We start from the raw sequence: 23,412 nt of genomic DNA, 5'->3' as shown, positions 1-23,412 counted from the left end.
GTGCATGTTCAGAGGGACGAATTTGTGCGGTCGACTGTACCTATGTATGTACTTACATATGCACCTGTGTACATACGTCTGGATCTACATAAGTACTTACGAACACATCCACGTACGTAATTACGTACGCATGTATTTATGTATGAATGTACGTGCCTACCTATGCACCCGTATACATACCTACGTACACGCCCCATGCACGTATTTACATACGCACCTATGTACGTACTAACGCATTTATGTACTTACCTATGTACATACTCATGTATGCCGGTACATGCTTACGGAAGGACGTACATACATACGTCCTTGCGTATGTATTCACATACGTAAGTACGTATGCATGTATTTAGGTATGAACGTGTGTACACGCCTACTTATGCACCCATGTACGTACGTACGTACATGTATATGTACTTATGTACACAACTATGCACGTATTTACGTATGCACCTATGTACATACTAACGCATTCATGTACGTACTCACGTACGCATCCATGTACGTGCTTATGGAAGTATGTACATATGTACGTACTTGCACAAGCATTCATGTATGTACTTCCCTAAGTATTCGTGTACGTACTTACGTAAGTATTCACGTATGTATGTAAGTACGTACTTACATGAGTTGACGTACGTACATAAGTATATACTTATGTACGTATTCACGTACGTACGTATGTAGGTGAATACTTATATTCATATGTATGCAGATACCTTAGTCCACTTTGGGATACATTTGTCCTTAAGTAAGTACGTGATTACGTGCCTAAATGCATATGTACGTATTTATGTACAGTACCAAGAAACCATTTACAACACTGGGTGGTAACCACATAACCAAACCATACGTGCTCCCTACTTGTCAACATGTGGGTTGGTGGAGGGTTAGTGCCCCTCCCTGTAAAATAAATAACTCAGAGTCAAATGGCCACCCCTTACGGGATTATGGCGTCTGGCAATAGATAGATAGATGTACAGCTGCGAGCAGATGACTCGAAGCCACCTAGTCCACCAACATGTTGGTTTTTTATCTGGCAACAGTGGTAGCTGTGAACTTGACCGCGACTCAGTCAACTGTTCGAGAGAAACAAACCCAGTGATAATTTGTCAAAGTGCAGTTCTAACTGGTCTCCAATCAATATCATCCTAGTAAACGTATAATACTGATAATGATTAACGTGTCATACACCTGGTAGATGTATTCATAACCATAGTATTACAATACAGGCATCCAAATAGTGCTGCGTTCATTCATGTGAGACACACGGCTATCGGTAGTGATTTAATTTGTTCGACTATCGTTGTAAACCAAACAACCTTTACCAGTTTTCAAGAGATATGCTGTAGGGTTATCAGCTTCCCCGCAACCTAGCATTATTATCACAAATAACACCGTCATGCCAGTCCTCTCTCACCGTTAACCTCACTTTCGTCGACCTCTGACTCCAAAGCAGGTGGGACAGTTAAAGGTTCACACCACAGTAGGCGGAATAAGGGGAGGGGGGTGTGGGAGTTATATGGAGGGTGGTGGGTGAGGAAGGGTGGGACGAGGTGGGACGTGTGATGGGAGGGGGGTGAGGGGGCAAGCGGCTGGCTGCAGTATTTAACGTACATGAGATTAGAGATGGTAATAGGTTTGTTTTGACATAGAAAACCAATGATTCTTTAGTATTCGAGTGATGAAGTCGAACGATTACTCTCAATAAATGTTTATCATCATGAACGGGTCAACTGGCTCCACCCCCCATACGTGACGTCACGTGGTGCTTACGTCACAGACCAAGGTGGTGATGGACCTGCACGCTCGGGATACCCGTGTGTCTCACATGAATGAACGCAGCACTATTTGGATGCCAGTGTTGTAATACTGTGGTTATAAATATATCTACCATGTGTATGACACGTTAATCATTATCAGTATTATACGTTTACTTGCATGATATTGATTGGAGACCAGTTAGAACTGCACTTTGACAAATTATCACTGAGTTTGTTTCTCCCGAAGAGTTGACTGAGTCTCGGTCAAATTCACAGCTACCACTGTTGCCAGATAAAACACCATGTTGGTGGACTAGGTGGCCTCGAGTCATCTGCTCGCAACTGTACTTGTTTTGGAGGGAGACGGAGGAAGAGAAGGAGGGGGAAGGGAGGAGAATGGGGGAGGGTGTGGGCGATTTAAATTCAGTCACGTGATAGATTGGTGGCTGCTGACTGGTCGAGTATATTTTCCCCAGAAAAGTCCCTACTCGCAACGGAAAAGACTTGGAGGGGAGCCAAATACAGTGTTTGTGAATCGCTCTTGAGGGGTAATCGTTGACTCTCATACGACGTCGTGTGACGCTGTCGCCCAGCAGCCGTTTGTGAATCCCAGGCCTGGAGTATTCCAGACGATTCTCGAATTTTTCTAATACGTTTCAGAGTTGCCAGTTAGCCTGCTATTTGTGAGGGGAGGTATTTTGTAAGTTATATATTAAATTTCATGTTTTTTTTCTCTATAATGTTTTTATTTATGTGACTATTAAATTAATTTAAGTTTGTGTGCTATAGAATTTAGTGTGCTGTGTAATGTAAGAAAGCTCTGGCATGTTTTGAATGTCTCTGATTTAGCAACTATTGTAGCTAGAGTATCCTAGAAGATTCGAGTGTAATGCAAGATAATATAAGGATGGGGAATGGACTAGAGGGCTTTCAGTTCATTTTGAAATTTGTTCAGTACCAGTTCAGTGTCAGTGCAGATTATATTGCTCTGGTACTTGTGAAAACAGTGAAGTTGGCAGCCATTAAGTGTTATTATTTGGAAAATAAAGACAGCGAACTTAAGAAGCCAGCATTTATTTATGACACCTGAGCAGATTTTGTGTACTGAACACGAAAAGGCTGACCATAGGAAGAACAACTCACTGAGCAACGTCCTTCCTATACTGAACTACTGCTGTTGGAGCCTGTGGCAGTGTGGGATGGGGATGTAACAGTGGTGTCAGGAGTGTGGATCTCTAGGACAGTGCTTCAGTGAGTCTAATCTTTGACATAGAGCAAGGGAGTGTGCAGACAAGGAGCTGAGCTGGGCAGAAGGAGGAGGAAGGCTGCAACTATGAAACTATTACAAGCTTCAAAGAAATTACTCAAAGAACAATTACATGCAGGGAACAAATGGCAAAAAGAACTCAAAGAACAATTACAAGCAAAAAAGGAAGGACAGAAAGAAATCAAAGAATGACTGCAGGTAAAGAGTGAAGAACAAAAAGAACGATATGAACATCTTCAAGAGGCATTACAGGAACAACAAAGGGAATTACAACTGAGGATGCAAGGACAGTTAGATGCTTTCATGGGAGAAATGAAGGAAGAAAAGCAACAGTTTAATCCCTAAAGTCTGCATTTTTCTGAAGCTAAGTTGCCCCACAACTGCCATTCGGGGTTGATTTTTCAACTTTTGCCAAGATAAAAATTTTTCTTATACAATATTATTTGAAGAGCTTGAATTTTCACACATGAAAATGCAAATCTCAGTCCCCTAGGCCTAATGGTTCCTGCAAAACAGCCCGTCAAAGACTGTAGAAGTCCCCCATCACAGTAAGAAAGAAAACAGGATAACATCAACGGAAACCTAATTTTCGCTGAAGAATCATACCAAAATGAATGAAATCAATGTAAAATATGTTTCTATTTATGAAACTAGGTGTAGGAGTCAGCATGAGAGTATAAGAAAAAAAAAAGTGAAAAAAAAATTCAAACGAAAAATCTGAAAAAAAAAAAAAAAAAAATACTCGCTAAACAGCTTTACCAAAATCAATGAAATCAATGAAAAATATGTTTCCACTGATGAAACTAGGTGCAGAGTCAGCATGAGAGTAAAAGAAAAAAAAAAGAAATTTTTTTGAGAAGAGTACACAAACACAGGCTGATCATTCATTCATTCATTCATTGCCGGATGCCATGTATCCCAGAGCGGGTGGCCAATGGCTTAGAGTTAATTGTTTTACAGGGAGGGGCACTAATCCTTCACCAACCCCACTTGACACGTAGGGATGCCAACAGCATCTGGTGTTCCCAGGCGGTCACCCATCCAAGTACTAACCAGACCCAATGTTGCTTAACTTCGCTGATCGGACGGGAAGCGGTGTACTCAACGTGGTATGGCCGTTCATGCCAGGGAAATTACTGTGTCAAATTCAGGACAGAGGATATAGAGGGAGGAGGGAGGAAGGTGGAGGTGGGGTGGGGTGTCTTTGGTGAGAGCGAGGGGGGATGAGACACACTCCCAATGCGGGGGAGGTGGTGTGAAGGGTATTATGGTGGGAGGAAACACACACAAAGTGATCATAGCAGTGAAACTGCCATGTCATTCAATATGAAGAGGGGTGGAGGGACGTGGAGGAGGGGGGTTGGTGGGGGAGGGTGAGCAGGCATGAGACACACCACCATATGTTGTAGATGTGGTATTGGTGAGTAGTTTGGGTGGGAGGGGACAGAGCTGGCTGTATCGTCACCCAGAGGGAGGTGGAGAGGTGCCTAAGAGGTGAGTCTCCCCACAGACCTGGTGAGTGGGTGAGATCTTTCTTCTCACCACCTCATCCCTTAGTTCTGAGTGGTTAGGAACCATTCAGGTCATAAAACGGGCTGGCTTAGTGCTCGGCAGTTTTTGACAGACCTTGGGACTCTATGTGGCAAACTAGCAAACTGACGATCGTCAGTCATAGAACTTTAGGGGTTAAGGAGGAAGCAGATGCCAAGCTAGACCAGCAGAAGCATGTGGTAAGCAAGAATGTGGTGAAGAGCAGGCAGCATGTAGACAACCAGCTGAAGATTACTGAGCAAAGAGTGATGGAGTGCAGACAGCAAATAGATGACCAGCTGAAGCATGTACATAGCCATTTGAAGATAATTTGTGAGAGAATTGAGGCTGTAGAGAAATATTGCATTGCAGAGCCTCAGGTTAATGTACAGAGTAGACACTGTATGGTGGATGCTGACGAATCCCGAGCACCTAGAGCTAGCATTACAGGGTTGAATAATCAGAATGCAAAAGTTTTAAGTTTTGGACTTAATTATGATGTCCCAGTTTTTAGGCCCCAAACCAGTGATGTGCATGGCAATAATGGAGGTCCAATTAAAATGAAACCCCAGGAATTTGATGGTAGAGTATCTAGGGAAGCTTACCATGTACAGTTTGAGCTACTTCCTGATCAGAATGGTTGGGATGATAGACAGAGGGCAGTGCTGCTTACTAGCCTCATGGGTGCTGGAATGGAAATTCTGGGCCAAATGTCCGTAGAGAAGTGGAACAATTATCAGTCCTTAGTACAAGTACTGGAGCACGGATGAACTGGACTAAGGTTTACAGAGCAAGATTCCGGACACGTGTATGGGCTTGAGGTGAATCCCTACAGCAGCTTGCTCATGACCCGAAGAGTATGGAATACAAGACGTACCTTGGAGCAGCACCTAACCTGTTGACTATTAGTTTGAGGGATCATGTCATCGATGCTCTTCATATTGAAAGTGCAAGTGATGCAGGCACAACCCAGAAGTATGCAAGAAGCACTAGCCAGGGCTCTAGAATTAAAGTCCTACATCAGGTCCAGTACATCCACTTTTCAGGTAGGTTGTAGTGCAGGATTCAAGGCAAGGAAGGAGCAGGTACGTGAAGCAGAAAAATTTGAAGTAAGTTGCTGGTACTGTGAAAAGCCATGACATAGGAAAGAGAACTGCTACAAGTGGAAGAGGGAACAGGAGAAGACCGGAGGAAATTGTTGGTTCTGCGGGAAGCCAGGACACAAGAAGATGGATTGTTACAAATGGAAGAAGGAGCAAGAACAGAACAGTGCAAGGAAACCCACAATTGCAACACATGGGTGTTGGACATGTGGTGAGGTGGGACACTTCAACTGTGATTGTCCAAATGAGAAGGACGGCAAGAAGAAGGCTGCAGAAGATCAGAAGGATGAGGGTAAACTAATAAAGGCTGGTGACAAGAGGCAGCAACCAGCCAGCTTTTCCCAAGATGCCCCACCATTGAGGAAATGCAAGAGAACCTTAATTGATAGCGTGAGAGAAGAGAGAAGAACAGACAGTCAAGCAGTATAGCAAAAAAGATCTTAGCAAGAAATGTAGCCATACTGCAGTGACAGGGCCAGCGTCAGATGAAGAAGACCTGAAGAGGACGCAGATGAAGGATGCAGATTTACAACCAGTGCTAGAGTGGATGAAGCAGAGTACAGTGCGACCATCTTGGGAAGGGGTTTAGTACTGCGACTAAGAACTACTGGAGTCAGTGGGACCTACTTCATTTGAATCATGGACTACTGATGCATCAATGGGAGCCACCCGATGGCCTCAGCAAGTATTGGCAACTGGTGGTTTAGAAAAAAATGAGGTCCGAGATCTTGGGTGAGTCCCATAACCAGATCACTAGTGGGTACCTCAGAGTGAAGAAAATTCTTAGTCATCTGCAACAGAGGTTCTACTGGACTGGCATGCATCGGATGTTGAAGAGTGGTCTCGGGCTGTGCCAAGAAGGGACCCAAGAAACATGGTTGTGCCCCTTTTCAGCTGTACCATGTGGGTGCTCTGATGGAAAGAGCTGCGATGGACATTGCTGGACCTTTGCCACTCACTAAAAGAGGAAACCGGTATATATGTATTGCCATGGACTACTTCACAAAGTGGACGGAAGTCTATGTTATTCCCAATCAAGACGCTGTGACTGTTGCTTTGGTGTTAGTTTATTAGTTTTCTGTTATTTTCCGATGCCACAAGAGTTACATTCAGACCACGGTAGAAAACTTCAAGTCTGCTGTGTTCTGGGAGTGCTGCAAGTTACTGGGGATCAAGAAGACCAGGACGACCCCACTAAGGCCACAGTCAGATGGAATGGTGGAGAAGTTCAATCACACCCTGGGACAAGTAGTGGCCAAGTACTGCTTAGAGGGATAAATGGAATGAAACCAGAATTTATTTGTGTTGCTGATGGGATATCAGTCTGGATCCTACGAGTCTACCAGCTACACCCATGCAAAACTGATGCTGGGCCACAGAGTTATGTTTACCCATTAACTTGTTAATGGGAAGACCACCTGGTGAGAAGCTGCCAACAGACACCTCCAGCTATGCGAAGCATCTTCAGGTTAGGCTGGCTGAGGTACATCAAGTATGAGCAGCTCTAAAGTTTTCGGCAAAATGATGAAGTGCAAGTATGATGCCAATACAAGTGAGGTGAGCTTCAAGGATGGTGACAAAGTTTGATCATACAATCCTCAGTGAAAGAAGTGACAGTCATCAACGCTGCAGAGTGCATGGGATGGGACTTAACCTGTATTGGACCACTTATCAGACATAAAGTACCGGATTCGGGGAGGCAGGGAGTCTTGCCCAAAGGTGGTACACGTGAATCATCTGTGGCAGTGCCATGGGCAAGGACAGTACAGCTGAGATGTCTCTGAGGACTGCGCTCACCTACAGCCAAGGAAGTTGAGGAGGACCAAGGATCTGAAGTACAAGAGGATGGTGACAGTTTACCAAGGGAAGAAGGGACTCAGGAGGAGGACCAAGACATTCCAGGAGTAGAGGACTGTGTGGAAGACCTGGGACATCGTCAGAAGCAGCATGGGAGAAGACCTGATAAGCTATAGAATTATTTTGTGTATAATTAAATGTTAAGCTTGGATTAAGGATTATGTTTGTATATATTGCGCAGTTTTGTCGTGACAACAAAGGATTAGGGAGGGGTAGTGTTGAGAAGAAAGATATGCTAATTAGGTACTACTGGAGTATTCCCGATGATTATTGAATGTTTTTGTTACGAGTCAGAGTTGACAATCAATCAGCCTGCTATTTGTGCGTGGAGGTATTTTGTAAGTTATATATTAAATTTCATGCTGTTTTTCTCTATATTGTTATTATTTATATGATTGTTTATTAGATTATGTAATTTAATTTAAGTTCGTATGCTAAAGAATTTAGAGTGCTACATAACATAAGAAGGCTCTGGCATGTTAGATGTCTCTGATTTGGGAACTGTTGTAGCTACAGTATACTCGAAGATTCGAGTATAATGCAGGATTATACAGTATAAGGATGAGGAAGGAACTAGTGGGCTTTCAGTTCAGTCTGAGTTTAGTTCTGTGCCAGTTCAATGTCAGAGCAGATTGTATAGTTCTGGTACTTGTGAAATCAGTGGAGTGAAACAGGCAAGCATTAAGTGTAATTATTTGGAAATTAAAGACAGTGAACTTAAAAAGCCAGTGTTTATTTACAACGTCTGAGCTGATCTTGTGTACTGTATACCAAAAGGCTGACCATAGGAAGAACAGTTCACTGGGCAACAAAGTCCTTCCTATACTGAACTACTGCTGTTGGAGCCTGTGGCAGTGTGAGACGGGGATGTAACAATATATATATATATATATATATATATATATATATATATATATATATATATATATATATATATATAAATAGAGAGAGAGAGAGAGAGAGAGAAATACCCGCTGTAGCAGCAGAACACCACCAAGGCATGACGAAACCCCCCCAGGAGGAGACCACGGGGAGGCTTTGAGGGTGTGCGCATTGTCCAGGCAGTACGAGCCTATATCCCTGACTACCTTGCACCCTTATTCCCCAGAACAGACCCAACGAGGACATTGCAGTCCGGGCACATTACCCTCCAGCTGGACCAGCCCTCGCCAGGTTTGGGGTGGGGCTGATTCTTCAGTCCCAAGGAGCACCCAAGTGATGGCCTTCACCCGCACAAAACCAGTGACGGCCTTCAGCCACACAAAACCAGTGATAGCTTTCAGGTACACAAACCCAGAGACGGCCATCAGCCGCTCAACTGCTGCAAAATCCCCTCCCCTGCAGAAATCGGTGACGGCCTTCAGCTGCACTCAGGGAGAGACAGTACCGCCCTCTCTCCTTCTGCAGCTACCTCTGGGAGCTGGACTTCAGTGACGGCCACCAGCCGCACCTCACCCACTGTCCTGTCAGGAAATCGGGCCCTGGTTACGGCCTTCAGCCTCACTGACAGGAAAGGGACGGCCATCAGCCACCCTCCTCCTGTTGCCCATGGGACCTCAGCGATGGCCATCAGCTGTGCCAGGGAGAGACACTCCACCAAATGTCTCTCATCCCTTGTGACTTCCCCTGTGGAGGACGACCCCTGCTCGGCTCCATCCTCCTGTAGCCAAGCGGGACGCCCTTCCATTTCTCCCCACAGAGGCAGCCCCCAGCAGGAACTTCCCTGGCTGGAGCAGGTTTGGCAAGGCCCCATGGCAACCCCGGGAGTGTGTGCAGTCCAGCTGGTGCCCGGAGAAGACAATCAGTGGACAGACTCCCGCCAGAGACGACGATTCAGGCTACCCCTGATGGTGGCCCAACGGGAGGAAGACCACAGCCACCGGACTCCCAGAGGTGCCCTTGCAACCCTGGATGCAACTCCCCAGACCCAGACAACACTGACCCCCTCCCTAGGATGGGTGCAGACAAGCACACCTTCTCGCCCTGTTTGGCCTGAGTCCCAAGCACCAGACCCCTTCTCAAGGCTCCACAAGAGGAGGGCCTCTCACTACACTGCCCAGCAGCCCACTAAAGACTATGTCACCCCTGAGGATTGTCCCATGTCCCCTGAAGGAAGGAACACCTGACTGGACCCCTCCTATACCTGGCCGTCACCTGTAGAGCCCAGGACTTCAGCAGCCAAATTGGAGCACTCTAGTCTACCCAGTGCCTTTGTGATTGAACAGTGCACTGCGTTGTATTTGTACTGTGTGTAGAATTTAAGATAATATATGTGTAAGGTTGTTGCCCAGAGTTTTTATGCCCTGTTCCTCTCATAGTGTGTTCTAGCTCCAGTCTCGAAAGAGAACCCCAGCTCAATAGCCAGTGTTTCTAGGAAGAGAAGTCGACCAAAAAACATCCAGCATAACACTGGTAGCCAGCGATGGTTCTTGACCTGGGCAAAATACAGGGAGGGGCAAAACAGGGACATCGGCAAAATGGCAACAAAACCCCATGTGCAATTACCTAAATTCGACCCAGAACAATATGACATACACTCATACCTATCCATGATCAAACCAATCCTAGACATAGGGTTTGAAGACGACAAACAAAAAATAGCAGTCACCCTGCCTCTCCTGGGCAAAGCAGTAGCCAATATTGCACCGATGATCGTCTCAGAGCTGACATGGGCAAATTTCACACAAATAGTGATGCAGGCCATCACACCATCATTGGGAAGAGTTGTGGCACTATCACACCTCGACAGTCTAACCTACAATGGAAACCTAGATGATACACTCATACAGACCAGGTGACTCATCACTACACCCTACCCGGAGACTGATGCAGCAACCCGGGAACAACATATATTCAACACTCTTTTAAGGGTCTTCCCCAGTGTTATCAAGGAACATTTTATGATACACGACCCAGCGGCAGACCTAGATAAAGACATTCAACTGATACGGCACCTCCTAGCCTCCTGCTCCACCCTGCAGCAGATCATTGTCGTAAGCAAATTCCCCACCCAAAGACCAGCACTGCACCAAAAACCATGCATGCCCTCAGCCCACACCAACCCTCCATCCACGCCCAACCAACCCATAGCACACCCCACCAACAAGCACCCCAACCCCAAAGAAAACACAAACTTGATTTCCACCAACCTGTGGGAGTTCTCCCCCTGCAGGCACAGACGTCCACTCCATGACATCCGAGAACAATTAAAGGCTACCCAGTGCAGACCAGACACCCAGAGACGACGGAAAGTGTCCTCCCTGGATAACGAAGGCACCGAGGACAATGCCTTACCAGCCGAGGGCACTGACCCCAGAGAAACAGAGCAGGAGGAAGACGAGATCCTGCATCAGCTTAATTTTTAGGCCCAATCCCGCACCTCCCCACAGTGGTGGGGGCCACCTCTCAGAAATACTGCCTCCCAGTCTACGACAAGGTGAGACTGAACGGGGTGAAAGCGAGGCTACTGGTCAACACGGGAGCTGCCAGATCCTGCCTCTACAGCCATTTTTACTCCCATCATAAGTCGACATTTCACCCGCTTTTCCCGACATCAGCTCATCTCGTGGATGCAGGGGAAGGCCCCCTGCCCATACGTTGGGAAACCCGGGCCCTGTGCACCGACACCCACCAACAAGTCTCTACCTAACACAAATTCATCGTATTTGACTCAACCTGACGTACATATGATAGTTACCTGGGACTGGATCTCCTGCAGAGGCTACGCAGGAACATCGATTTTCACGAGCAACGTCTATAGTTCCAGAAGCCCCCGGACCCCTCCCCTCAGCCCCTCTGCATGTGCAGACCCCTCCTCTCCCCAGCCCCCCCCTCTCATCTCTCTACCCCCCCTCCACACCCCACCTTCCCAGCAACAATCTCAGCCCTAACAATTTCCCCCCCAGCACGAGGCTTGGCTACATCTGAACTGGCCCGTTGGAGCCTCCATCCTGTTCTCCCCCAGCCTGCCACCAGGAAACCCACTCAGCCTGTCTGGTGTCACCCACCTTCCTCCCTTCCCCAACATCGCAGCAGTCCGAGTAGCAAACATCTCCACCACCCCCATCACACTACCTAAAGGATTGATGGTGGGAGAGATGGAAGAGGCCGAGCCCTGTGCACACCCTCATTCCCCCCCTGCCACCCTTCCCCCACTACCTGAATACCTCTCACTGCACTAAGCGGACAACCTCTGCCAACTTCTTATGGACTTGAAAAACCTCTTCACATCAGGCCCTACCGACATCGGCCACACAACGTACCTGACGCACGAGATACACACCACAGGACAACCCATTCGCCAACCATCACTGCAGAAGAACCCCAAACCACAGGCTGAGGGAGACCGGCAGGTCCAGGTAATGTGCAATGCCAGTGTTGTATCACCCTCTACCAGCCCATGGTCCTCCCCAGTCGTCCTGGCCAAAAAGAAAGATGGCACCATGCACTTTTGCTTGGATTGCCGCCGACTGAACATGACTACTAAGGATGCCAATACCCTTCCCAGGATAGAAGACTCCCTCGATTCCCTATACAGAGCCTCCTGGTTCTCCACCTTTGACATCCATTTGAGATACTGGCATGTCCCCGTACACCCCAAGGACAGGGGGAAGACAGCGTTTTTCACCAGTAATGGGAAACACAATGAGTTCAGTGTCCTACCATTTGGACTCTGGAATGCCCCTGCTACCTTCTCCAGGTTTTAATGGAGTCTGTCTTGAGCAGCCTTACCTGGGAAATCTGCCTGGCATACTTGGACATTGTAATCATTATCAGCCAGACATGGGCCAACCACCTCCAATGCCTCAGGAAGGTCTTCCTACACATTTGCCAGGCGGGCCTCAAGCTCAAACCCTCAAAATGCGTTCTGGCCACAGGAACTGTCGCCTTCCTGGGACACATTATTTCCAAGGAAGGAATATCGCCTGACCCCGACAAGCTGCATGCCATTGCAGACTTTCCCCTACCCCGAGATGTCCACGAAGTCCGCATGTTCCTAGAACTTACTTCATACTACCGGCACTTCATGAAGGGATTTGCAGACATTGCCGAGCCCCTCCATGACCTGACCAAAAAGGGCGAGCCTTTTATCTGGATTGATGAACGGAGAGCAGCATTCCATGAACTGAAAAACAAACTCATCACCACCCTGATCGTCACATTGCCCGACAACACCCTGCCCTTCCGTCTATATAACAATGTGTCCTTAGTAGCAATTGGCGCTGTCCTCGCCCAGGTGCAGGAAGGACTGGAGCACATCATCGCCTGCACCAATCGCACCCTCAACCAAGCCGAGAGGAACTACACCACCACCAAACGAGAGTGCCTAGGCATCGTATGGGCGCTGGAACACTTCCAAGCCTACCTTTCGGGCACAAATGTCACCATCATCAAAGACCACAAGTCACTCCAATGGTTACAGCAGTCCAACACACAGCACCCAACTCATTAGGTGGAGGGAAACTCTTGAGGAGTCTAACTACAAAATTTCCAATTGCCCCAGCAAACTACACACCAACACCGACACCCTATCACAGCTACCAATTAATTCCATCCACATCGAACCAGATCTCTTACAACAATGGCGCAACGAAGTTCACCCCCACTGGATACCACCATGTTTCTTCTCCAAACTCCACCAGCAGGGTGACCACCTATTTACCCAATGGGGGCATTTAGTGCTCGAACCCAAAACCGCCCTAGACGCCATGACTCACCTCCACTCTGATAACGGGATTCACCTGGGCATTTGGAAACTTTTTCAAGTATTCAATGATGCCTATTGGACCCCTAACCCCTCCAACCTGGCCGAACAAGTCACCCAGTCCTGCCAGGCCTGCGTGCTAGGCAAGGACACCACCCGCACACCTGGCCCGTTGGGGAGCATCACTGCTCGCAAACCTTGACAATTGTTATCCATGGACGTAGTAGGCCCCCTACCATCCAAATCCAGCTACAAGTATATTATCCTCTTCGTAGACACGTATTCAAAATTCCTTTTCACTTGCCTGGCCAAGGAACACCATGCCGTCGCCGTGGTTGACACCCTCATCCACCACATCTTCCCGTATTTTGGGATTCCCCAAGCCCTGCACTCGGACAATGCCCCCGAGTTCACCAGCGCCATATGGCAAGAACTTGCTACCATCTTCGGCTACCTCATCTCGCACTCCTCCCCCTACTGGCCCCAAGGGATTGGAATATGTGAGAGGAGCCATTGCACCCTCTAAACCAGGTGTGGGCCCAGATATAAGAGACCAAGAATGAGGACTGGCCAGCCCACGTCAAGATTGTACAGTGGGAAGTAAACTCTTGCCCATTAGACAATGGCATCTCCTCCCACGAAAGGGTATTCGGGGAGGCCCACATCCTCCTGCCTTTGCGACAATACCTCCAACCCCCGTCCACGTCCCCCATATTCGACCCCCTACACCACCTCAAGAGGCGACTGAACTACCTGCAGAAAAATCTAGACCTACAGCCGGATGCCGCTCCCTCCAACCCCTACACGCCAGGCAACTCGGTAGTAGTGACGAAGCTACCCACACTCAACAAAGTCTCCCCACGGTTTATGGGACCCTATATCATCACTCGCGTCACAAACCCTTACCACGTCACCATAGATTACCACAACACCCCATGCACTTATCGGAATCAACATGTATGCCCGTTCCCAACCAACACCACCCCATGCCATGACCCCTCTCCCCCCACCACCCACACCACCTCCCCACCACCCACCACTCCAGACCCCCCGTCAGACTCATACACTTGCTATATCACATCCTCCTCCTCCCTACCATCCTCCCCCACTCCTTCCCCTCCAGCCCACTCTCCCACCGCACCTCACACCTCATCTCCTGCCACCTCACCACCGCTGCAAATACAACCACCCCGACCCAGGGGCCCCAAGTCCACCCCCAACCACTTCACCACGTTCCCAGCACTGCACCCCACTTGCCGCCACCTCCATGCCTGCACTGTCCCCTCCATGCCTTACACCTCGCTCCACTATTCCCCCCAAGACAGTGGTGAAATACCCGCCGCAGCAGCAGAATATCACCAAGGCATGATGACACCCCCCCCCAGAAGGAGACCACGGAGGGGCTCTGAGGGCGTGCACGTTGCCCAGGTAGTACGGGCCTATGTCCCTGACTACCTTGCACCCTTATTCCCTGGAACAGACCCAATGAGGACGTTGCAGTCCAGGCGCATTACCCTCCAGCCAGACCAGCCCTCACCAGGTTTGGGGTCCTGATTCTTCAGTTCCAAGCAGCACTCAAGTGATGGACTTCAGCCACACAAACCCAGAGATGGCCATCAGCTGCTCAACCACTGCAAAACCCCCCTCCCCGGCAGAAACCAGTGACAGGCTTCAGCCGCACTCGGGAGAGACAGTACTGCCCCCTCTCCTTCTGCAGCTGCCTCCGGGAGCTGGACTCCGGTGACAGCCTTCAGCCGCACCAGCAGGCAGGTGACGCCATCAGCTGCACCTCAACTGCCATCCACTCCCCTCACAGGACACTGGTGATGGCCTTCAGCCGCACTGGTGGACAGGTGACGGCCACCAGCCACACCTCGTCCACGGTCCTGTCAGGAAGTCAGACCCCAGTGATGGCCTTCAGCTGCACCAACAGGAAAGCGACAGCCATCAACCGCCCTCCTCCTGTTGCCCACTGGACCTTGGCGACGGCCATCAGCCGCCCCAGGGAGAGACACCCCACCAAACGATTCTCATCCCCTGTGACTTCCCCTGCAGAGGATGACCCTTGCTCAGCTCCACCCTCTGGTAGCCAAGCAGGATGCTTTTCCATTTCTCCTCACAGCGGGAAGCCCCCAGGAGGAACTTCCCTGCCTGGAGGAGGTTTGGTGAGGCCCCGTGGCGACCCTGGGAGTGTGTGCAGTTCAGCTGGTGCCTGGGGAAGACAACCAGCAGACAGACTCTTGCCGGAGGTGATGCCGCAGACTACGCCTGATGGCAGTCCAATGAGAGGGAGACTGCAACTACCGGACTCCCAGAGGTGCCCCTGTGACCCTGGGGTGCAACCTCCCCAGTCCCAGACGACGGCAACCCACTCCCCAGGGTGGGCGCAGACAAGTGCACTTGCTCACCCTGTTTGGCCTGAGCCCCAAGGACCAGACCCCTTCTTGAGGCTCCACGAGAGGAGGGCCCCTCACTACGCCACCCAACAGCCCACTAAATATGACATCGTCCCTGAGGATTGTCCCATGTCCCCTGAAGGAAAGAACACCTGACGGGACCCCTCCTACACCTGGCCGACACCTGTAGAGCCCAGGACTTCAGCAGCCCAGTCAGGGCTCTCTTGTCTACCCAGTGCCTTTGTGATTGAATAGTGTACAGTGTTGTACCCATATTCTATACTGTGTGTAGAATTTAATATAATATACGTGTAAGGTTGTTGCCCAGAGTTTTTATGCCCTGTTCCTCTCGTAGTGTGTTCTAGCTCCGGTCTCAAAAGAGAACCCCGGCTCAGTAGCTAGTGTTTCTAGGACGAGAAGTCGACCTAAAAACACCCAACAAAAAATTATATATATATATATATATATATATATCATCATCATCATCAGCCGTTTGAGTATCCAATGCAGGACCGGCCTATCCCGACCGAAGTTGGGACGATACAGCCAATGTATCTCTACCAAGTGGCTTAGGCTGTCTGGTAGAGATTGTATGTAGGGTGAGAAGTGCTTGTAAGTATAAGTGTAGTGTTGGAGTGGCTTTGGATGTGTGTGTAGTCTGTGAACCAAGTGTAATCAGCCCGCACAAGCCGACTGGGTGCAAGCATACTTTAGAGTAAGTGACACTGGTTCAATCACAGCACCCCTTGTGTCCGCCAATGCAGTACGTGGCCGGATGAACACTCCCAAAGTTTATTACCCTGGCGGGGCGCGAACCCTGGTCCACCTGTGTACGAAACGCACACTCTACCACTGTACCACAGAGGCTCCATATATATATATATATATATATATATATATATATATATATATATATATATATATAGTTAAAAGTAATTGTTAGTATATTATCTTGATATTACTTTACTAGTGATAAATGAATTAATGGTAGTATATTATTTTAGGTATCTGTATGTAAGTTAGACATTTATAAATGATGAAGTAGTAATAATGCATCCTTGAAAAGAAGAAATATTTAACTCACTAATGGTAATTGTGGTAGTGAAATAAGGATGTTGATGATGATGTTGCTACTGGACAGAGTTGGCAGTGACTGTGGTAGGCTGTGGCTGGGTTTGACTGACAGATATTAAGCTCTCGTCAATGCCACCGCACTCCCTGGTTGATGTGGAATTGTGGAGTTGTTGTCGAGTTGTGGTGGTCGTAAAAGTTGTGGAAGGTCGGAGGTCGGAGGTGTGGACTGCTATTTCAGCATGCCACGTCTGTGTCAAACACTTTGCCCAATTTCCTCTTGCTTACTCTTTCTTGCTTTTCATTTCTTACTTTTTTTTTTCTTCTTCTGTCTTCTTCTTGTTACTTGGTTTAGGTGATTGGAGAGTTGTAAATCATTGATACTTTATTGTCGTTGATCGTAGAGCTGTAAATCAATAATAGTTGTTGTAGGTTTTTTGTATTTCTTCCTTATCGCTGCTTTACCGCTGTTGCAATCGTCTTCTATACTGCTGTTATTATCATCTTTACCGTTGTGGATAATCTTCGTTTTTACCACTGCCATCTTCCATCTTCTTTACCGCTTCTCTTCTATCTTCTTTTACCGCTGTCGCCAGTGTTAATAGGGTAGATTCGTAGGTAGGTAGGTAGCCAGGTAATACATGGATATTGTAGGGAATCGATGCCACCGACGTCAGTATCACAGAGTATTGTAGATTTCTGCTGATGCTAAATGTAGATAACAGTCGTCGCTAGGAGTTGGGATTGTAGTTGTAGATTGGCGAGGCACCTATGTCGCCAGCAATGTGGGCCGCTACTGTTATGCGGGGTGTTTTTAGTCCGACCTCTCGTCCTAAAAACTCCCGCGACTGAGCAGGGTCCTCTTTCCGGACCGGAAATAAAGCACCAACAAAGGAACAGGGCATAAAAACTCGGCAGTACACCTTAACACGTCTTTTTGCATTAATTCAATACACCTTACAATATAAAAACAGAGAGACATTGGATATGGTATATAGCCTACAAGGAAGACAGAGCTGGTTTACTAACACACACTATACAGTCAAGAATGTCAAGGACAGAATTCATATGTATGTTATATGTTGGTAATTATTAGAATATGGCACCGATATTATAAATAGTGAACAATTGTCATTTAGTGTTCTGGACAGGATGCACAATATATGATTGGAACAATGGGTCGGGTTGGCTTATATTTGCATATACTTATTACAGCACGCGGCAAGTCACCAGGAACTGTCACTTAACCGCTGCGACACTGTTGTACTGGATTTCTCGTTCTTTTGCCACTGAGGGAGTTTCTTCACATTCAGTCACTTTACTATATATGCTCTCTGACCCTGGTTTACTGCCTTGATATTCACTACTATAGTGCATTACTTTACCTTATCTTCCTCACTGTTTCACTGTCACCTTTGTCACTGTCTCTGAGGCTTACACTTATACATGACAGGCGAGATACGTTGAAGTCGCCACTAAAGCCCGGTCCCTGGCCTAACATAGGTGGCGCCCGGGCATGAGAGGGGGCCCTCCAGGGGAACCCTCCTGCAGGAGGCAGTGGACCACCCGCAGGGGCGTCGTTGCCCGGGCTTGTTTCATCAGGGGGGTGCAGGGAGGCCCTTCAGTCTCGGGCCTCGACCTGGTGAGTGGCCCTTGTGTAGGGGCCTCATTGGTGGGGTGCAGGGAGGCCCTTCGGTCTGGGGGCCTTGACCTGGTAGGTGGCCCTTGGGGCTAGGGCCAAATAACTCCAGGAGCCGGGCCTGTCGCCTCTTACTCCTGGTGGAGGGTCGTGGGGGAGTGGGGCCCAGACGGCCCTGCTCAGGGGCCTGCTGACCGGCACTGGAGGTCCGGGTGCTGCGGTCGCCTGTAGGGCGGGGCACCGTCAGGAGGGAACTGCAGCACCTCTTCCGTGGGGCATCCGTCAGGGGCCGGGGTCATCCAGGGGTTGGCTGCAGGACTGGAACAGGACCACGCCACTACTCTAGAAGCGGCAGCACCTCCGGGGAGCCACACCTAGAGGAAGAGAGAGAAGGGCGTCCCACGCAGCCGAGAGGTAGTGGGCCGGCCACGCAAGGGACCTTTCCCTCCAGGAGAACCCTAGGAACTGCAGATGAAGGGCGTACGATGGCCACTTCTTCCCCCACACGTACAATGGCCGTGTTGGCGGTTCTGCAGCTCCTAAGGGCAGCAGCTGAAGGGCGTAAGGTGGCCACTCCTTCCCCCACACATACGATAGCCGTGTTGGCAGTGCTGGTCCCGAAGGAGTAAGAGGCAGATGAGGGGTGTACGATGGCCGCTCCCTCCCCGGCACGTACGATGGCCGTGTCCGTGGTTCTGCCTGCCCAACGGGAAGTAACTGAAGGGCATACGGTGGCTGCTCCTTCCCCCACACGTATGATGGCCGTGTTGGCGGTGTTACTCCCATACAGTAGGAGGAGGAGAAAGTGGATGAGGGGCGAACGATGGCCGCTCCCTCCCCGACACGTACGATGGCGGTGTTCGCGGTTCCACTTCTCCTTCCTTTGCCTGTCAGTGTGCGCTCAATAGCTACTCCACCGAGGCCGTCTCCAGATGGGTCTATAACTGAAGGGTGTACGATGGCCGCTCCTTCCTCCACACGTACGATGGCCATGTTGGCAGTGTTACAGGGGGAAACAACTGAGAGACGTATGATGGCCGCTCCCTCCACGGTACGTACGATGGCCGTATCTGCGGTGTTGTTTGGGAATGTTTCTGGAGCAGTCCCAACCCAAACCTGGTGAAGGCTGCCCCACTCACAGGGTCGTTTCTTCTTCCTGCATGGTCGCTGTTGGGTTGGTTCCGCGGAAGAGGGACTCAAGGTGGGGGCGCCCCGGCGCCCTTCTCACTCCGGGTCAGTCTTGCGTTGCCCTGGCCTGCCATGGGGTCCTCCTGGGGTGGTGGTGGGGCTGGGAGTCGGGAGTGGGGTGGGGGGTGGTGGGGTGGTTGGTCCAGCGGCGGCGGAGGTGTGTATTTTAGCTACCATTATAACGTCGTAAGGCATTGGATTGTGTGGAGATTGTATCGTAAGTGACGGTAATTAATGTTGAGATTCCCTGGGGTTACGGGGTTTTATTGTGACAGTTATATCATTCGTGTGATGGACAGAGTGACGTGACCCACATATTGTCAGTGTGACAACAAACCTCCTACACTACCCTATCTCCTAATGTAATGGGGTGTATAAAAGCCCGCATTGCCTAGAAGCAAAGTGGGGATCCTCTCTTTGGCTTAGTGGTAACGTGCGTGCGTATGATGCGTGGGGGCCCGAGATAGAATCTCGACCAGGACTGTGATTAATTTGTTAAATTTCATTTGAGTTATTACATTGGTGGCATTCCTGGGATGTGAGGCGGGGCTTGGTTGGCAATTTGATGTTGGTCCTTGGTTAGCTGACAGCATCCCTGCCCCATCCCAGGGATGGGCTGTTTCGGTGTGGTCTGCTGGTGGCCTCGAATGCTTATGCTACCTTGTGTGTTCGAAACTCACCAAATTAATCACCAAGGGGAGAAAAGAGGGGTGTAATGGGGTGTATAAAAGCCCAAGTTGCCTAGGGGCCAAGTAGGGATCCTCTCTTTGGCTCAGTGGTAAAGTGCGCATGTATGATGCGCGGGAGCCTGAGATCGAATCTCGGCCAGGGCTGTGAATTAAGTTGTTAAGTTTCATTTGAGTTATTACACTAAGCTTCCTTCTCTCATCTCTCCATTCCCCTTCTGCCTCCTCTGGTTCTTTCTGGCTCTCTGACTCTCACCTCCGATTTCTGGAAATATATACTGCCCAGTGTGTGTGTGTGTAGTGTCTGGTACTTTTCCATCACATGAGCTAACTGGCTTTCGTTGGTTACCCTATGTGATCGTCTGGTATCTGTTTGCATACATTATGTGTTTGCATTTTAGCCAGAGGATGTGTACGTCTCCACCTGGACGCCGCACATTACTGTGCAAGTGTTACATATTGTGCTATGCAAAATGTGTGGCTTGAAGAACGGTGCCCCCGAAGAATACCATAGTACCCCCAACGACAAAGGAAGCCAAACACAGCTTAGTATGCCCGAAGATGCACTGACACCCCCACACGGACCCCACGGGGTAGCCGCCACCAGTCACCACCACTCCCGGCAACAGCGACATATGTCAGCCCGGGCCGTGCGCCCCTGTGTCATGCAGCCACCACGCCGCCACCACCATAGGGGAAGGACACTACCTTCGCGGAGTGAAAATGTTGAGCCAGATAGGGGTGGAGTTAGAAAAAAACATTCCAGACGGCGTCCCTCTGGTAGAGACGATCTATGGTCGCTCCCAGAGTGTTCCGGTAGAGACGATCTATGGTCGCTCCCAAAGTGTTCCGGTAGGGACGATCTATGGTCGCTCCCAAAGTGTTCCGGTAGAGACGATCTATGGTTGCTCCCATCCTCGTGAGACGATCTATGGTTGCTCTGAAAGTGCTCCGGTAGAGACGATCTATGGTCGCTCCAATCCTCGTGAGACGATCTATGGTCGCTCCCATCTTCGTGAGACGAACTATGGTCGCTCCCAAAGTGTTCCAGTAGAGACAATCTATGGTTGCTCCCAAAATGTTCCGGTAGAGACGATCTATGATCACTCCCATCCTCGTGAGACGATCTATGGTCGCTCCAAAAGTGCTCCAGTAGAGACGATCTATGGTCGCTCCCATCCTCGTGAGACGATCTATGGTCGCTCTGAAAGTGCTCCGGTAGAGACGATCTATGGTCACTCCCATCCTCGTGAGACGATCTATGGTCGCTCCCATCTTCGTGAGACGATCTATGGTCACTCCGAAAGTGCTCCGGTAGAGACGATCTATGGTCGCTCCCATCCTCGTGAGACGATCTATGGTCGCTCCGAAAATGCTCCGGTAGAGATGATCTATGGTCTCTCCCATCCTCGTGAGACGATCTATGGTCGCTCCGAAAGTGCTCCGGTAGAGACGATCTATGGTCGCTCCCATCCTCGTGAGACGATCCATGGTCGCTCTGAAAGTGCTCCGATAGAGACGATCCATGGTCGCTCCCATCCTCGTGAGATGATCTATGGTCACTCCGAGAGTGTCTTGGTAGAGACGACCTATTGTCACTCCCTTCCTCGTGAGACGATCTACTGTCGCTCCGAGGGTGTGCAGAGAGAGGTGAGTGGAGAGACATCCCCACGGCAGGAGATTAGAGCCCAGGCTTCCTGTCCCAGAGTGACCCAGACAGGCCTCACAGCCTCCCCTGGTCTCTGTTCCCTACGCCTGGCTCTAGAGCAGACGCACCTGACGGACCCCAGAGGAAGTCGCTGCCGCAGCCCTCCCCTGTCGGCGCCCCTAGATGCTGGAGACCGCAGCCCACAGTCTCTCTCGGTTCTCCCCAGGACACCAGGGCGTGATCTCTCTACGCCCCCACGACGCCGGGACTTATCACAGAGGTTCCTGGAGCTATTCGGCCCCAGTCCCGAGGGCCACACGCCTGAGCCAAGCCCGGAAGCCACGGGAAGCCCAGGACGCGAGAGGACGCCCTTACGAGTTATCCTGTGCCCTCTCGGCACGCCTCGCATTGGCGGTGCCACCAGCCCGGCAGGATCACCGACGACATGTTCCTGCCTATCCCCCTGATGAATACGTGTGATATTGTAGCACGAGTGATTTAGGTTAAGTGTGATTTCCCCTAATGTAAGTATTGTGCAGTGATTTCATATAGTGAATTCGGGGTGAATAAGATCACAGTGAGAAGTTAAAGGACGAGAATGTGGAACAAGATCTGATTGACTATACGTGTGAGTGACATCCCTGTTATACAATTAATAAGCCTGTGCCGCCAGGAGATACCCCTATAAAGACATACCCCCATTACTGTGAAGGAATATTGTGAAAGGAAGTATTAATGGTATTCTCTCCCTCCCCCACGCTACCCATAAATCTTGTTTACCACCCTCTCTCACTCCCATATCTCAAGTAAGTGTAAATCGAGAATAAAATCAATTACCAAAGTCTTTTAGCTAGTGGAAACCATATAAACTTCACGGCTAATATCTGCCGCCCCCCAGTATTACCATAACCTTCCCCTAGCCGTCACAAGTCACTCCCCGCACCTCCCCTATCTCCTCCTAGTGAGACTCAACCCCCCTCCCGCGTCCTCGTGCGCGCGCCTATATTTACTGCACTCCTGATACACTAGGATTGTTTGTGTTGTCATTATTATCAGAGAAGCAAGTATCCTGCAAGGTACACATATCCTAGATAAGGTTTTATATTGCTATATATTGTGCTGTAATATCTGCTGATTTGTCCTGTATCTGACTGTGGTAATATACTGTACGTGTAAAGGTTGTTGCCTAGAGTTTTTGTGTCCTGCCTCTCTTTATTGCACTAAGCTCCGGTCTCGAAAGAGGACCCCTCTCCACGTTAGGTGAAATAGGAGCGAGAAGTCGAGCCTAATTTCACCTAGGATTACACTGGTGGCCAGCGGTTGTTCTAGACCCGGGTGTAAAAGAGAGGTAATCAGGAAATATTTGGCAAAATGGCAACCAAACCACACGTTCAGTTACCCAAGTTTGACCCCGACCAGTATGATATACACACACATCTGGCAATAATTAAACCCTTACTGGATATTGGCTTTGAAAATGACCAACAAAAAATTGCAGTCACACTACCACTATTGGGTAAAGCGACGGCGAACATAGCGCCGAAAATCATCCCAGAATTC

The 23,412-nt window shown here is 49.3% G+C and overlaps 1 non-coding gene across 1 annotated transcript; it reads right to left on the bottom strand.

The window, feature by feature from the left end:
* Positions 1-4,034: 4,034 nt before the first annotated feature.
* On the bottom strand, positions 4,035-4,153 carry LOC145402748 (5S ribosomal RNA). The gene has a single exon (XR_013897865.1). It is a non-coding gene; the product is annotated as a 5S ribosomal RNA (ribosomal RNA).
* Between the last annotated feature and the right edge of the window lie 19,259 nt (positions 4,154-23,412).

This window comes from Coenobita brevimanus, chromosome 58 (assembly GCF_032717465.1).
Source record: "Coenobita brevimanus isolate Jiangsu-jjx chromosome 58, ASM3271746v2, whole genome shotgun sequence".
In the NCBI taxonomy this organism is placed as follows: Eukaryota; Metazoa; Arthropoda; class Malacostraca; order Decapoda; family Coenobitidae; genus Coenobita; species Coenobita brevimanus.
This window is presented reverse-complemented; position numbering and strand designations above follow the sequence as displayed.